The 13433-nt window shown below is 37.8% G+C and overlaps 1 protein-coding gene across 1 annotated transcript in view; it reads left to right on the top strand.

Annotated features, from left to right (window-relative positions):
- Positions 1–11789: 11789 nt before the first annotated feature.
- The window catches only part of LOC125766953 (protein sax-3-like), a 152329-nt gene continuing 150685 nt past the window's right edge, over positions 11790–13433 (top strand). The window contains exon 1 of the mRNA XM_049433076.1: positions 11790–12095. The gene's annotated coding sequence lies outside the window, so the exon portion shown is untranslated. The remainder of the gene's footprint in view (positions 12096–13433) is intronic.

Here is a 13433-nt window from a genome sequence, read left to right as displayed (position 1 = left end):
CAATACCTACCTATTGTACAGGAAATTAAACTAGCCACGATCAGAAGCATGGTCACGTCACTAAAATGACACCGGGCTACCTAAGACTCTCACTCTCCCTCCCTCCCTCCTTCTCTCTTTCTCTCTCTCTCCCTCTCTCTCTCTGTATCTCTTTCTCTCATTGGTTAAATGATCTAAGAGTATTCTGTTGTCCAATCTATATATTGTGTAGTCCAGTGGTCCCCAACCTATGGTCCGCGGACCACAAGTGGTCCGTGGCTTAAGTAGAAGTGGTCCGCGGAAGAAATTTTCGGCCGTTTATACCTATTATTTTAACACTTTTTGTTTACCATTTCAAGCGATTTTACGTGACGAAATCATTCTACGCTTCTCGATGTGTCAGATTGTGGACAATTATAATCTATGCTAATGTTTAATTAAAAAAAATCGCCTCAACAGTGGTATACATACATTACGAGTCCTTTCATAGAAAGCACATGTGGGCCGCGATATACTTATGTCGAATAAAAAGTGGTCCGCGGTACTAAAAAGGTTGGGGACCGCTGGTGTAGTCGAATAAGACAGTCTTAGCTTGTCGAGACCGGCGCCATTATCACTAAACACTCCGTTTCTTACTACGTTAAGAGATGAAAAAATATGTGGTAGATCCTAATTGAGAAGAAGGTGTAGTTTAAGTATATTCTCCTTTAGAACGTTGCTAAGAGGTTTCCTTTAACTTTTTACGGAGTTCTTGAAGTTCCCTCCTACTGTTATACGGCTGTCATGCGACTTAACAAGACAGACGAAAGCTGTAAGTAAGTGAATAAGTAAATTATGTTCTATAATGATTAATCTCTCCCTCCCATATGGTGGATTAAATGAAACGGTTAGTACAGTTCCATTACAAGTATTGTCCTCTAAGAAACACCAAAGAATTTTCCAATTAACAAAACATTTTTGATCATTTAAAGCCATTCATCGTCCGATTTTTAAACATTTTTTTATTTTACAACAAATTCCTTTCCAATTGAAAACAAAAACCCTGGCATACCGGCGAAAACGACTAGGTTACATTGATCGAAACCATGATCGGGCGGAACTATAAACTTTAACACTAAAAGTTCCACCATCTTCCGTAGCTAGTTGGAAAACCGGTGACGACTAATCTAGATTACATGATTTTATTTTGTGCTAGCAGCAATGAGTTGACCAAATCCGTAACCGACCGGTTAAGCAATTTAGCTTGTTGGTTTCATGATACAGAAAGCGGTAATGTTGCATCCGAATGGGAAGGATGCACTACATTGTCCCACCCGGTTCAACGTTTGGCCCGGTGAGATCATGTTTTTGTTGATAAAAATCTACAACGTTTCTACTCCCGAAAGACCTCAGTAGTGTAAAGTGCAGTCAATGACGGAGGAATTTCGTCTGTCAATATTTGCCTCACTAGTATCGTATCGTTTACAGCTTGCACAGTTCGCTTGATGCAGCCATACGATGAGTAGGTGTTCCAAAAGATACGACCGAACAATGATTGCACAAATCTGGAATGTGAGAGCAGAAAAACAATCGCACATAATTGTCAATTAGTGATTTTGCTGCAAAGTTTCGCTACGAAGCTCGGTATGGGAAACGATTTGTTGGGATGCCCTTGCAAATAGCGCATGTGTCTCCGATAATAATAATGAGTCCCGAGACTGGTTCGGGAAAAAAAATTCTTCATTAATTTTATCGTTCCATTTCACCCTGTTGGTTGAGTTATCAACTGACAGCCCACAACGAGACGAGTATTGATCGTGGTTCATCATTTGTAGCAACAAATGGTTCGAATGATCGGGAGAGGAAACAAAAAAAAAGTAAAACATTCTCGATTACTTTGCGGGGCTCCAATTACATGGTAACGGTGCGCGATCGGGCATACGATAATGTCAACCGTGAAACATGGTATGCCGTGTTCGTTAGCAACCAAGGGCTAAGGGATATCTATGACCTGGGATTGGGCCCCGGTACTGGCAAAGATGAAGCATCAGATTAATTCGCGTACGCGAACCAATACGCCTGCCAGTAACGAACCGCGGCTAGCGCATCAATCTGTACAGCACGGCGAGATTATCGACAAATGATGAACCCTATGTGGGGCGACGCATGCCCAGGCTTTTTTCCACGGGTGTTTCGTGGTTGAATGAAAAGGATGGAAGGATGTAACTTTTTTTTATTTAGCTAGTAAAATGGTGAAAAAGTTTCACCCAACGAAACATTGCAACGGGCTGGAGTTCGTTAATCGGCGTTCCGTAGGGAAGTTTTCGGAGTTTTCCATTGGGCAGGTAATTTTGCAGACTCATCAGCTGGATACATTCGGGAGATAGTTTAAACTTTTGGGGTATGGTAATACCGTTTACATCATCATGACGGTATGCTAAAAATTGAAAAGCACACCCTAAGGGCATAATTTACTGAAGTCAGTGACGAAATTCCGCTTCCGGCACTGACTAGCTAAGCGTTCCTAACTGCCATGCACCTCGGCTCAGACAAACTTTGTCCCCGATGCAATGTTTTTACTGTGGAATAGTGTGATTTGACTGTGTACAATAAGTGAAGCTTTAGTATAGGAAGTTAATGTGTTCCAAATCAAATAAATATTGGGGTTTTGTACAGAGAGAGTTTTTAGTACATGAATGTACTAAAATAATTTTAAAACTGATATATTCAAGTGTCGTTAAAACACTTTAAAACTTATAGTAGTCGTAAACTTTGGTTTTGTGTAATATATTTTAAATTGTTTCTTTAATGTCTCTATCGTCGTTTTAATTGTAAGTATTGAGCTATTCAAATCCAATTCAGAAAACTCATTTTTAATACAAATATTTGAACTTTTTTCTGCCAAACCAGCAAGTATATTTGTTTTAGTATACTACTAGTAATTTACAGAAAATATCCACAGCGCTTTCAAATAATTTAATGTCGTATAAATCAATGCTCTTTCCATTCTTTAGCGACGAAAAATAGCCTACACACTGACGAAAAACGATTTCCTAAAAATCGACCAACTTTGCCCATCTAAGAGCCTTCAGTGCAGGATCCTCTGATTGACAGTGACAGTAATTTATGCACATGAATCTCGTTCACCCTACACGGGTCTGTTCTATGCCGCCAGCTAATGCTCCTGTGAAGTAGGCAAAGTTCGGTGATGATGTACTCACAGTCACCCAGCATCATTTGCCTACCATCTGGGGTGCTTAATTTTTTTTTTATAAATCAACCAGGTCTCCCGCAACAGTTTAATACGTGTGCCCCGAAAAGTACTTGAACTATTTAACAGTTTCTGGAAATTAATTTCTGACCCACCCGCCGTCACGTACCGGGCGGAATGTATGTTGAAGAGATTTTGAATTTCAAATTCATCACCGTTACTCAACGCGTTTGCCGGCGGGCAAACGGATGGATCTCCGGCCAGTCGAGGCGGTGTTTGTTTTGTGCACATTGCGCGAGCTCACGGGCAAGCATTAGGTCATTATCATCGAAATGTGTATTTTGAGCGGTGTTTGACTTTTTTCTTCCAATGCTTCAACTCACCACCACGGTCGGGACGGGGATTATACGCACATCTTCCACCCGGCGGGAGATAATCTCCACCCCGTTTTGTGAAGCTGGTTCGGGTGGTCATGCAGTGGGGGTGGTCCTACCATATCGACACTTTACAGATGCATAGTGGATACGGTTGTACTGATACTTGGACACAATATATTTTATTTAAAAAAATGTTTCAGAGTTGAATTGAGTAAATAGTCTCATTAGCCAAGCGATATTTTCCTCAAGCATAGTTAAACAATTTTGTCTGTTTTCCAAATAACTTTCCGAGAACTGTTTTTGTAGTCAGAAATTACTTTAAAAAGATATTAAAATTTGAAGTCATCTTTACAGTAAATGTATCATGCTATAAGAGCTGATTAACTGATTTATAGTGTTCAATTTGTAGTGTTCATTTTTTCATATTTGGTTTCTCCTAATTTTTCGTGTTCTTGGTACAAAATCCTTTTTTCTTTTTAGCTGTAATTTTTTAAATAGTTTTGGACTTGTTTAAGATTTCTTTTTTTTTCTTCATAATAATCGTTTTAATGTCATTGTTTTGTTTTTAGTTTCACGTTGGTTTTTGAATTCCTTTGTTAAGCATACTGAAGGAATATTTAAATTCATAGAAATTATATTGATTTGCAAAATTACTACAAAATTATTTAAAAAATGAGACATACACAACACTAGAAATAATATATTTCGATGATAAAGTAGGTATCAGTACTAACAGCTGTACTAAAATGTACTAAAATTAATGCTTTCTTTGGTAGAGGACAATACACCGTTTCAATTTGTCCTTTGATATCTAAATATGACAAAAGCAGCTCAGAGAAGTTAATTTACATTAAAAACCATCCCTGTTTATGCGTTTTGTGAACTTTATTGTAATAAGTTTACGTTTTGAAACTAACGTCCTAGTTTTAATCATTTCATGTACAACAATGTCCCACTGTTGCTTCACAAGTACCAGCCCGGTATTGAAGTACTGTGAGAAAAGTAAACTAAAACGATCACACCCTAATCCGTTCGTTCACTGGGAATCTGGATGGATGTGTAAAACGAAAACAAAAACATCGTACAAAATGGCCAAAGAGAGAGTAAGAAAAAAGGCATTTGTTATGCCATAGCTCATTTCATTTATTTGCCAGGTATTCCTATTGTTTTCACCGATGGACAGCATACCTTTTTTTTGGTTTGATGATGAATTCTTTCCGCAGAATGTTTGCTCCGTATGTTGGAAACTGGCCTGTTTACACGCCCGATGCCCATTTGCTGGTGCCCGGGGTTGTTTTTTTGCTTTTAACTGGTAAAATAAATAACACCATTAATGACACCACCTGCTCACAAAAGTTGCCCAGCTGCAAGCGCCACAATCACACCGCTAGCAAGGGTGGTGCGTCTAACTCTTGGTTGAATTTGTTTTTGGGGTTTGGCCCCCAAAATAGTGGTGCTTGAGGCGCTTCCTCCTCTTGTAAGCCGGTTAATAAAAGACGCAAACGTTGGTGCATCATCATTTCCGGTTTCACCGTAACATCTTCTGCCCCCCCAAAAACCCGAAAGGAAGATGGTGTTAGTTTCTAATCCCTAATTTATGGTTTTGCGCTAGTGGTGTCGTGTACAGAAGCACACACGTTGCGGCTGTGCAACGCATCGATTTCGAGGTTGACTTTTTTTTTCGTTTGTTTGGTTTTTGTTATGTTGTCGTTTGTTAAGCACTGCTGGGTGTGTGCATCTTTGCTAATTCAACGCGCGATGCAGCAGACAGTCACCCACGCACAAAACATTGAGCTCCAGAAAGCACCTCACAAGAGTGAGAAGGTGTAAGAGAAAAAAAGAGACATTTGTAAAATGGATTGTTTATGGGGCTTTTATTATTATTGGTGATGATGTTGACGCTCGACTCGCAACATTACACAGAAATGGTATCGACGATGTTCGACACGTTATCTGGCATGTTTGGAAATAAATTTCGTAACTTTAGTGCAAGAAGCACCGATAAAGCATGAGTTATGGTATGCAAGATCCAGATACAAAATATACACTTGGGGGGTTTGCCTAATGAGCAGCGAAAGAAACAAATTAATGGTACCGCTTGGGCTGGAGCTTGCGTTAGAGGAAGAGTTTACAAGTTAATAATACAATGATGACCTTGTAAAACGGTAGCATCCCGAATGAGTGTAATATTTGGTGTGATTTATATCCTGCTGGGTAGCGTTAAATTAAAGCATTGTCAAACATTTTTGTTAAATATTTTTCTCTCTTGACTGGATGCCAGTTCTAAGGATGTCATTCTGTCTCACGAGTGTATTTCATTTTTTTTGGGGACGAGTTTTTAAGTCCAACCAACTCCACCAACGACGAATATATTTCTCCAGCCAATAGCAAACAAAAAAAAATCAATCCTCCAGTATTGCGCCCATTTTCTTGCTTTACATTACGACAGTTTCATCACGTCACGTCATGCTTTTACCTTGCGGGAATTCTTCCTTTTTCCAGTTTTGCACAAAGTACGATGAGATATTAAAATTTGCAAACAAACAAAAAAAGAAAGAAAAAAAACCATTCGCATGCGACGAATATTAAAAAGCAACCAAGCAGCACAGACCCCAATCCGGACGAGAAAAGTGTCAGATTCTTTCGAGTTTAAAGTCGACATTGACAAGAAAGAAGAATGTGGCATATTTTGCTCCCCGATTACACGACGTTTTTTTTCTTCCTCTATGTATAGTCTAATACTTTTGCCAGAAAAACTGTGAAGAAAAATAGGGGTGAAGATAAAAATTGTCCCAGACAAAACAAACACCCCTTCATGGTGCACCGGTTCAGTGCTCAGTGGAGACTCTGCTCTGCTCTGACTGTGGACGTGAAGAGGGAACGAAGGAGAGGCCTCATCGGTTAAGGAGGGGGAGGAGGTGAAAAATATGGCATCAGGAAAATTAAAATTTGCACCCAATTTCGCCTGACTGGTTTTACTCGTTCCTTTTGGGTTTATTATTATTTTGTCATGTTGCATTTCTGTGCATCACCCTTGGTTTGTTGTTTCCGTTTGCTTGTTTGGTGCATTAATGGATCTAACTAAAGTATGGCCGTTATTATTTTTTTGTTTTGGTTAATTGGACTTTGCGTGCTAGTTTACATTAATAAAACAATAACAGTGCCGAAATAGAATGGAAAACGTGTTGCTATGGTAAATTTTTTCGGGGGATTGATGGAAAATTATTAATACAAGCACCATCTGGTACACGGGTGTTATATTTTCCTTTTGTCGAACCTTGTCATAGCCATATGTTAGTTTGTTAAAGATAAAAAACATTTGCAATTTGTTTCGAAATTGACACATTATTAATTGCAACCATTGCAAATTACTTTTTCGTCATTAAAACTAACTTTAAGCAATTAATGTTTTTTTTTGTTTGAGAAAATGTTACCTAGGGGTTCTATAATTATTGGTTAGAAGTCATACCGTTTCGTTAAAATTCATTACCCATTAATTTACTGACAAACATATACGTCTTCGCCAGTTTTGATTAAAAACAATGAAATTTTTTAATATGTTTCGTATGAAAATTATCATCTATGAAAAATAATTTGTCGTAACTTTTTGTTTATGTTTTATCTATTTTGTTTTTTCCTTTGTTTGTCCGGATATGTATTGAATGTATTTTCTTATTTTTTACATATTTTTATTTTATTCATTACTTTGTATAATTACTGAACTGGATTCGTTTTTCGTTTTCATATTTTTCATTTGATCTTTATTTTCTTCATTAGTTTGCTTGCATTTACTTTTGAAATATTCTTTTTTTACACTGTGCATAGCTTAGCATCTGCTCTGTTATAATTTAATTCTTATCACTTATATGTTGTTTTCTTCTTTTTGTAGTTTTATTTATGTTGATTTTCTTTTTTTAATTTTAAGTGATGTATTGTTCCTGTATAATTGATTTAACTTGCTTTCAAATAAATGGTTTCTGTAAGTATAATGTAACCGTAAACTTTCCTGTATGTTTCCTGTTAATTTACTTTTGTTTTTCGTAGTTTATTTATTTCGGATCTCTTTTCATTTTTTTATTGTTTATAGTTCATTTAAAGTACTTATGTAATACTTTGATGTGAACTGGTTGATAAAGTTATTTAGAACTTTTTGTACATTTCAACAACTCAATAAAAATAGAAATTTTAAATAAAATTGATTAATGCTGTAAATGTAATACATACATATCATCACTTCAACATCACCAAAACCATTAATACATACACTCGCCCATATATTTACATACGATTAAGAACCCACTTTCGAACGTACTATCTTTTATCAATTTTGTTATTTTATAACCCGCAGTATGCGAATTTTAATGTTTAAATTAAATGTCCCTCCCGGTGGTGTACAGCGGTATGCGATAAAGGTGTGGGCCAACATCGATCCACATTTTTTTTTGCTTGGCTGTGTGTGTGTGTGTGGGTCATGAGAATACCCTTCACCTCGAAAAACATGCTCCAATGAAACATAAGACTGCGTGTTTATGTACAAAGGGGGGAGATAAAACCAGCAAGAGAAAGATAGAGGAAAAGAAAACGTACGAACAGTGTGGGTGCATAATTGACGAGCCGGAAGTTGGCGGGAATAAAATGTGAATTTCGTGTGGCACCAGCATCATAATACGGTGCCATGCTCAACGAGCCGTACTATTGCCGCGCGCAATATTTTTTGCATAAAATCCTTTTTCCCCCATCACCGTCACCGGGTGTTTGTCGACCCTTCCCGGTCGAGCTACTAAATGGGAATGTATCACCATCGGGCTACCGTTTTCGGGTCAATTTTTTCGCATAATGTGTCCCAGCGACAAAGCAAAAAGGGTCATGCGAACCCGAACCTGATGATATGTAAAATTACACAACATACAAACAAAAAAATAACACACAGAGCCACCCTCCAGGTGGGCAGGTGACGTCATGATGGTTTAAACCTGATGTTATGGCACCGACCTCGTACTCGTGATACTATCGCCGAACGGACGCACTCTGTACGGGGTGGGTCATAAGCAGCGCCTGGGCCGTTGCGTTTATGTTTGCGTTTACCGGGCGATACAAGGTGCATGGAATTGGGGACGGGCATTTTTTGCGGAAGTGCCTTCTTCTGTTGTCTTCTCCAAATACTGAGCCTCCTCTCCTCCTCCCCATTCCACGCACATCCTACCCACAACGTTCCGGGTGTGCGTGTTTTGTGGCACTTGTGGCTTACCGCTGGCTTTCGTGTAGAATGTTAAACGGAGTTGTCAATTATGAAATCATTTTATGCGAAGCAAACCCCCAAGACCAATGGGAAAGGTGCATCCGGTGGTGGCTGGAAGGCCGGATGGGCAAGATTGCTGCATGTTGAGGCGGTGCGTGTGTTTTTTTTTTGGTTTGTCGGTCGGCACAATGACACAACAACTGCAACGCCGGTTTGGATCACCGATCGGAACGCGTAAAGAGTTATGTTTCGTTTACACCTTTTCGGCTGGTGACCCTGACGTTTTGGGGCCGGTTGCGTACATTGTTTTACAACTCGTATGAATCAACGAAGGGCTTATGTTTTTTTTCTTCTTTTTTTGATGACTAAATCTTCTTCAAATCTTCCTTAGCGCTTGAAAAACTTGTGTTGGAGTTCCTTACATCTGGGAAACTATTCACATTAGATTTGATAAACGGCTTTCTCCAAAGACCAAACATACAGCCATGAGGCCATGTGACAACTCAACGTAAAGTCTTATTGATAGAGAATTAATTATACTCGATCCTAGATCTCTCATTTCAATCATGCTTCAAATTAATTCTCTTTCGAAGCAACTCATAGTATAGGATTTTGAGCTAACTCCCACCGAATTCATTCATTCTTGTGATATGATTTCTTGTGATAGAGATTCGTCTTGTCCATAGAACATGTTGAAGTGCAATTCAGCGTCCCAAGGATTGAGACTTCTTTATATGCCACTCGAATATCCCGAGGCCATGATATAGTGTGAGTGGAACGCTCAATCTTGTACATCTGATCATAGGATGTATATCGAAAGTGATAACAAGCGAACTGAAGTTCATCGGGAACATCTAACCTCAAGGTTATCAAAATTCTAGTAAACCCAGAACCTGACAGGGTTCTGACCCTGTAACGTTACGTAGACGAAAAAAGAAATACATAGATAGAGAACGTGATGTACCACCAATAAACGCTTAAGCGATTAACGTAAATTTATGGCAGTTACATTGGCAACAATTCAATGGGATCGAGTAAGATAGATAGTCTCTCCAATTGGAGACAATTACTTGATAGCACCGTGATAGCCACTCAAGGTGAATGGTATACTGTTGTTTGGGATTTACCTAAAGCTACTAAACCTGCACATTAAAGTTTAAATAAAGCTCGAGATTAGGCTTAGTAAGTATTCTATAAAATAAAAAGAGAACTCTTTAAGTTCCTGGAATGTTGATAATAGAAGGAGTTTGATAACATATTTTCTTATATTGACCTTTAATTTAAGGTATGTCTAAAAAAATATTTGAAGTATGAAAGGAATTTACTGTAATTACTTCAGCCGTCTGTGGCTGACAATACGGCAAAAGCCGTAATCATGTAATAAAATAAAATGAAAGGAAAATTCACGAAAACGATTTTTACCAACTGTAAAAGATAATTACTTTGTTTTGCAATCTATATCATCAAATGCATTTCTTTATTCCCTTCCAATTGAATATTAATAGATCATTTATAGTCACAGCAAATGGGAAATTGAAATCATGAAATATTTTAATCAAGATAAAAACAATCATAAATAAAACCAGCTTCATCGAATCGCTTATGATGACTTGTGATCGATCGTAAAACTAAACCGTCATGGAAATATCTGCTACCTTTGCTAGTTTTGTCATATAAATGAGAAAGAAAAACTTTTTACGCTACTCAAACCATTCCTCAGTTTCTCTCCAAAAGCGGCTACTCAAGTGCGGAATCTGAAGCGCGACAATGTTGACGAGGACTTTGCCTTAACGGGTCTTGAATACATAAATAATAAATTGATCCTTTATTCGTACCGAAACAGGTAGGTATGTTTTTTTTACGTTTTGAAATAAAAGCTTCACTTCCCGCACAAAAAGGTGCGAAGCGGAACCACGTTTTGTTTTCGCCTGCCGACACTACTGCCACTGTTGTGTACGATATGAAATTTCATTTTCAACCTGTACCACATTTGGAGGAGAAATTAAGCACGAGCCTATTTTACCAGTCACACAAAGAAACAATCTTCCGTTTGCATAAACCACCCTAATCAGATGGTGAATGGTTGGAAATGTTAGTTCACCGTTCGCTTTGTATCGGCGGCCGAATCAATAATACACACCGAACAGTGTGCGAGCATTATTGTTTCACCCATGGCTCTAATTAATTAGATCTTTCTCTCATTTGTGTGACTTTGTAAACTTTTCCCCGCGGGTCGATGGAATAATTTCCGTTGCCCGGGCCGGTGCAAAATCGCGTCTTAAGGCGTGATGCTACGTAACGATCAACAGCAGCTGATTCCGTTGATTAGGTCGTTACTATTCATTTTGGAATATATTTTCGAAAAATTGTTTTATTTTCATCCCATTTCAGGGCGACCGATGAATTGATTTCTCCCATGAATTTATGTTTCCGAACTGCGCGAATATTCAAATCACGTTCGCTTTTCATTTGCCAAACCAGCCTGTTCCTTTCTGGGGCGAAACAGGTGAATCAGGGTGGGGTATTGGATGAACGAATCGATCGATCGAGACATTTGTTGATAATCGAAGCAGATATGAACGGTAGCAATAATGTTTTGTTCGAGTTTGTCTAAAGTTCGTTTATAGTTTTATGGTTACTTATTGTTATTTAAACGTTTGTTAAACATTTTATACTAAAATAAATTTACCGAACCAAAATAGTAATAATTTTAATTGAAAAAGTGTGCAATGGGATAACTAAACAAAAAATGGAAGAACCAAAGAAAATATAAATAGGTTCTAGTAAGTAATTGAAATTAATATAAATTAAGAGAAAATTAAGTTGCAAAGAAAGAGTAAAATGAATCTTTAAAAACTTATGTTACATAAATAATAGCTAACATAAACACTAGAGAAGTGGTTTAACTAAGCACAGTAAACAATAACACATTCAAATTTTCTATAACAAAATACTTAAATTTTAAGAAGAGTATGACAAAAATAGATTCATCTTACTAAAAACATAAAAATGAATAAAATTCAATAAAGTAAATAAAAGAAAGGAAAATTCATAATGTGTTGAACTAATGAGAAACAAAATTCAAAATATTACTTCACAAATATTGAAATATAGTTCCATTTCTCACTGGGCAGAGCTTTTTCAAGTATGAATTAGTGACCAAATTTAACAAATTTTCTCAACCCAGTCACTTATGGCATAAATACAATTTCTAAAAAAAAATCTCTTAATCTTTCTCAACAGATCTGCATATGCCAATCGAATTCAGAGATATCACGTCACGCCATTTAGACAATAAAAATCATTTTATGTAAATATATCTAATAATTTAAATTTTCTCACGTGTTCAAAAACATTGTTCAGGAAAAACGTTAAATCATATTTCATAAACAGCAGACGTTGCAAATGAATATTCGATAGCAGACAAAGATCAATGACAGTGTACTAAGCGCACACTCAATACGCCATCAAATTGAAACATCATCTAAGCGTTTCTCTCAAATAAACAACTCTTCCCTCTTCTCTTACCATTACTCTACCTCCTAGCTGCCTTTTTGCAGATTATTGCACGTCCAAAACTTACAAGTTGGTTGTGTTGGACATGAATAAATTAATCGTTTTATCTGACTTGCCCGTAACTGACCGACCGCCCGGACCAAAACCAACCCGTCCAAAAACCACTGTCGTAAGTGTTATGTTATTCCAGGTTGAAATAATGTTTGGCGTTCGGTGGATTTTCTGTGATTTTAGCACACACAGAGAGAGAGAGACACGGTTGAAGTATCTGGGGTACGATAAGCACCATCCAGCGGCATGGTTTGGTACAAATTTGTAATTTGTTCACTCCACACTGTCACACTTTTGCCCTGGGGTTGAGGATAGAAGTCGGCTTTCGGAATGTATTCGGGAATCGTTTCATAGTGCTTCCGGGAAAACTCCGGGATTTCATTCCGGGGGATTATTACTTCCAGCGTTTTCAATTCTGGTTATAAAGAGATTGAGGGATGAGGATGTTCATTCTGTGGGGAATTCGGTGCACTCGTACGTGCTCTACTCATTCGCACACCTCCATCATGTATGGACTGCTGCCGCATTTGTTGGAACTGCGTCTTTCCGGTTTTGCTCGAGTGTATATTATTGAATTACTGGTCCGTTGATCATAAATTTTCGATGAAATCAACCCCTTTTTTGATGTTAGGAAGGGAGGAAATGTATTCGTTGCAAGGAAGCCAAAGGTGGTTTGATTGGTCTTGAAGTTGGAAAACACACGTCAATAATGGATAGGGAGGCGTACATGGATAGTCGTGTCCTATTTCGAGACTCGTTACAACTACTTCTGGAAGTCTAAAGTTGTAAAACCATTCTACTTGATACTTGAAGAACTTTTGTGGAACACTACTGAAACGAAAAAAACCTTGAAGAACACATTCCTAAAGTGCTATTGAAATCCTTATTTAAATCGAATATATTCATCTTCCACTTAGGGGCAAATATGGAAACCATATTTGCATTGGAATGTGTCCCAAAGTAAAGAAACAACGAGCGAATCTAATATACGTTTCCTCACTTACCACTAAAAGTTCCAGTTCCAGGACGCTGCCATTGCTCCAATATTTCCTACCAAAAACTCCATCCCTCCCCCAAAAAA

The sequence above is a fragment of the Anopheles funestus genome, chromosome 3RL, assembly GCF_943734845.2.
Source record: "Anopheles funestus chromosome 3RL, idAnoFuneDA-416_04, whole genome shotgun sequence".
Classification (NCBI taxonomy): domain Eukaryota; kingdom Metazoa; phylum Arthropoda; class Insecta; order Diptera; family Culicidae; genus Anopheles; species Anopheles funestus.
The sequence above is the reverse complement of the archived record's forward strand: the minus strand, read 5'-3'. Positions and strand labels throughout refer to the sequence as shown.